This window comes from Sceloporus occidentalis, unplaced genomic scaffold (genome assembly GCF_023333645.1).
Source record: "Sceloporus occidentalis isolate IW3139 unplaced genomic scaffold, rSceOcc1.0.p SCAF_361, whole genome shotgun sequence".
NCBI classification, from domain to species: domain Eukaryota; kingdom Metazoa; phylum Chordata; class Lepidosauria; order Squamata; family Phrynosomatidae; genus Sceloporus; species Sceloporus occidentalis.
The window spans coordinates 292,782-297,079 of NW_028317341.1; positions in this window are offsets into that span (position 1 = coordinate 292,782).

Genomic DNA, 4,298 nt, shown 5'->3' on the forward strand with positions numbered 1-4,298 from the left:
TTTCACACGGGTGTTTTCTAATTTTATTTCCCAAGTCTAAAGAAATGACTCCTGTCTGATGTTGGGGGGGGGATTAATGTAAAGGACAGAGATAAGGGGACTGGTCTTATATAAATTTTCTTGCCAAGTTGTAGCAAAGACCTTGGGGCAAATGCGGTTTATCCATCCTGCCTGTCGAGCTGCATATATATATAATATGGCGTACACCGTCGGCGATGAGGAGACCCCAAAGGGCTTATAAAACGAGAACCTTTTGCATGTTCTTTGCCTCTGTTCTATTAGAAAGTTTATTCGAGCCCCTCTGTGCCTGCGGTTGGCAGAGTTCATGGCATGGCTGGGTGCCAAGAGGACGGAAGAGTTCATAGAGATGTATTCCTTTTGGTAGCGTCTAGGCTGCCTGGTTGCCAGGCAACAGATCTGGGCCCTGGCAGCTGGGTGGTATGGGCAGAGGACCAGCGTATTTTGCCCAGAAGCCAAATGGCATGGACAGGGGGCTCAGCAGAAGCGGGGTGGATGAAATGAGCTGGGGGCTTGACAAAGCCTTTTTTTTTTTTTTTTTTTAGGGATTTATATAAAGGAATGCAAATCGCAATCCATCACACCGCCCCCCCCCCCAACCCCTATCCCAGTTACGGCCTCCTTTAAAATGTATTCTGTTAGGTGGAAATAGATCCCAGATGAGTAGAAGTATTCACCGTGTACATGTAAGATATATGTGTAATATCGGATGAGAGACAGGAGACCGACTTATTTGCATTAGTGATATATGTAGAGCCTGAGAAATGACATTGATATTTGCCAGGTATCCTGATACCCAGTAGTATGAATGATAGTTGTACAGCGCTGCGGAATATGACGGTGCTAAATAAAACAATAAATGGTAATAGCGAGCAGTATATCGCTGGCGGGACAGATGAAATGGTAGGCGCTGTCTGCCTTCATTAAAAGGAACTGCCGTTATTTGGAGAGGGGCCTCGGCCTGACATATAGCTTGTGACCTCTCCCTGTTTGCCGCCTTCAAAGGGGAAAGCAACGAATATTTCTCTGGTTACAGCAGAGTCTCTATGTTGAAAGCAGACTCTGCGGTTAGTCCAGACGCAGACCCCGGCGCACTCACACCCTGGAGAGGGGGAGTTGAGACTGGGGGAAGACGCCCCTCAGACCCGTAGGCTCTTTTTGGGGGGGGGGGGCAGTCACAGTGACTTTCTATGCAGCATACACAAGTGATTTACTGCCTTTTGGAAAATTACCCATGATTTTAAGTTGTGTTGTAACAAAAGACTTAATGTCACCCTATGGATCTATCGTCAGGATGGACTTGGTTGAAGTTCAGTTCCCACTGGTGAACCTGAGGTTTATGCTTAAAAAGTAAAAATACCATACGAGGGGGGGGGTTCAAACACATGGAGAACCCATTGGTTGAGAAACTCAAAAGCAACATGATTGTTTTAAATGGATAGTTGGCATCTTTTTTAGTTACCACCTATTCCAGGGTTCGGAGGTTTTTATAGACCATCAATCTGCTCCCTTCTCACATGTTGGTACGTCAACCATCGTGCCCTCAACTCAACAAAGCTGGTTTCCTCAACATACCTCGTCCTTAAGTTTAAACCTACAATATTGTAACTCATTCAGGAGTTAGTATTTATGGTTGGGACTTTATGTAGAACCTTCCTGTCTTCCAACTCAATTGTTGGGCTCTTTTTCTTTTCACTCGTTTTTATCCAAAGTTAGTGATTTGACAATGTTAGGTCATCGCAAGAAAGTAGCCTGGGAGACACTTTTATCCTCCAGAAACAGATATTTAAGATGTAACGACACCCCTTCAGTTTGAAAAGGAGAAAAGACAGTCGTTTCTTTAAAGATACAATCTTCAAAACCTCTTTCTGAGATTCAGTAGGTTGAAGAGGATTCAAGAGATGTCCTCCTTGAAAGCCTTGTGGGTGAATTGAGTAGCCGACCCATGCAGGCAAGAGAAAGGCAAAAGTACTTAAAGACATCTTGTTGGGGCCACAATTAAATCTGAAACATCAGAGGGCTGTAATATCATACACAGTCTGGAGTTTTATGATAAAAAAAAAAAAAAAAAAGCACAATGGGTGGCCCAGTGTTTTATCTGCCATCTGATTCAGTGTTTCCGAGGCTGTAAATATGTTTCTCCCCTAAACTCCATACAGTTAATTTAAGACAGCCGGATGTAAAGGATGTGGCATTTAGTACAATACATACTAACTTAGCACAAGAAGAACTTTAGTCGTAGGCAGTTTTATACATTAGCAGTGTCTGGTCTATGGCGCTGAAGGAGATGTTGTATGGAGCAGAGGAGAACAGCTATACTGATGTGTTATGTGAATTCAGCCCCTTGTATGCGTAGTCAATGATGTACTTCTCTGACTGGACCAGGGATACTCTAAAACCTATTTTAATTTTAGATCTTAGAGGGGCAGAACACCAGTCCCAGGCTGGAAAGGTACAATCTGCTTTGGCAGCAGCCGATAAATCGCCAGTCTGCGGCAGCAAGCGAAAGGTGTCGGGAGATGTCTTCAGGCACTGGCCATTTAACCAGCAGGTGGCCAAGCCCTGGTATGTTTACGCTGCTGTCCTTAAAGTGCCAGCGGACCTTTTCACCCCAGTCAAATCCCGCTTGCTGGACAGAAAAGAGTAGGGGGATTACGAGCCATACAGAGAGTTTCACATAGATACTCTCCAGAGAGCATGGGAGGACTTTGTTTTTTTTTTGTTTTTTTTACATTAATAGACGCCATATATCCTTGTTTCATTACTTAATCCATTATGCCCATAGTACAGTCTGGGTGTTAAAGACACCTCTGTTGATCGGGTAACAAACAGTTGACTCATTGCAGGCTTAAACCAGTCTCAAGCTTCATTACCATCCGAAGAATAGCCGGCGTTACCAGGGTTTTTCCCCATACTGTGTATCCATTGGAGCTGAGCGGCAGGAAATATATCGTAATTGGCTCGTTAATAAGGAAGTATTTGTGGGCAGACTGGGTGTGTGCGCCTGTTCCAATTCTGAAATTAATGTGACTTGATCTAAACAGTGAAGGTGCCAACGCTAATGTCAACAACATATCCTTCAATTGGCAGCGCAGAATTTTCAGCCAAGTCCAGGAAATGCTTGCTTTTTTCTGTCGGCAGAGAACCCATTCAAAAGCACCTGTCTATAAGGGGTAAGGCAACCCATCAATCCGGAACCCATCACTTGGGATAAGTACTCGCCATTTGTATATAGTGCTTTGAGAAGGACTTGTATGCACACGTCGGGCTGCCCGTAATCCGCTTTATTTCTGAGACTCGGAGCTGATGTTTACAAAGTAGAAGGTCTTGATTCAGCTATATCACAAAAAATTTAATTTCCTGTAATCTTCTCTTATATTATATGTTGACCTACAATTTTACGTGCTGCAATTTGGATCTGTGCTTTTCCCCAGCTCTGTGTGTTGGATGGAAGAGGACGTAGTAAGGAAAAAGTGAACACCCACAGTGACTTGTTATGAAACTTTGTGTCCTAGTTATAGTTATTTCTGTAACAGTTTGAGTTGTAAATATATTGTTGCTGTTTCTATATATATTATGACTTTGATGACCAGCCGATCCATATAGAGTCCCTAACCCTGTCTAGATCAGCCATTCCTTCAAACAAGACTGAATCTTATCTTAAATAATAATAATAGTATAAACCTCGTCTCAGGTGAATCATAGGAACCCACCTGAGAATTGGTGGCATGATTGTGAGATGGCCCTGGCGTAGGTTGAGCCCGGAAGACTTGCCAAATATTGCCTAATGTAGGTGTATACTCAGTAGAGAGCTATTCCAACACTCTGTAACTGCTGCCAAGGGATCTTCGTTTAAGTAATTAAATCAGGGGAGTGGAGACTTGCATTTCTCATTGAAAGTCTGAGACACAACAAATTGTTACAGCATTTAAAAGGGTGTAAAGTATGTGTGTATATCCATACACGTACACACACACACTAGTGGGTTAATGCCTTTGCATTTATTGTGTGTGTATATAATGAATATGTATTTGTTGCTTTTGCACTGTTAAGTTGTTTACTTGCTGAACTTTTCTCCTGTTTCCTTCTTGTTTAGTGGCTCTCATTGTGAAAGGTACTTTTCTCACCTGCTCGCCCCCCCTCTGTCTGAAGAGGGAATGTTCTACCTTCGGCAGGCGTAATCTCCATGTAAACCATCTACCCCATGACCCTTGGGCAGCTGGGGGCGGAGCCCACCTTGGTCTCTTCTGATTGGTTCTGGATGGAATTACGTTGAATGG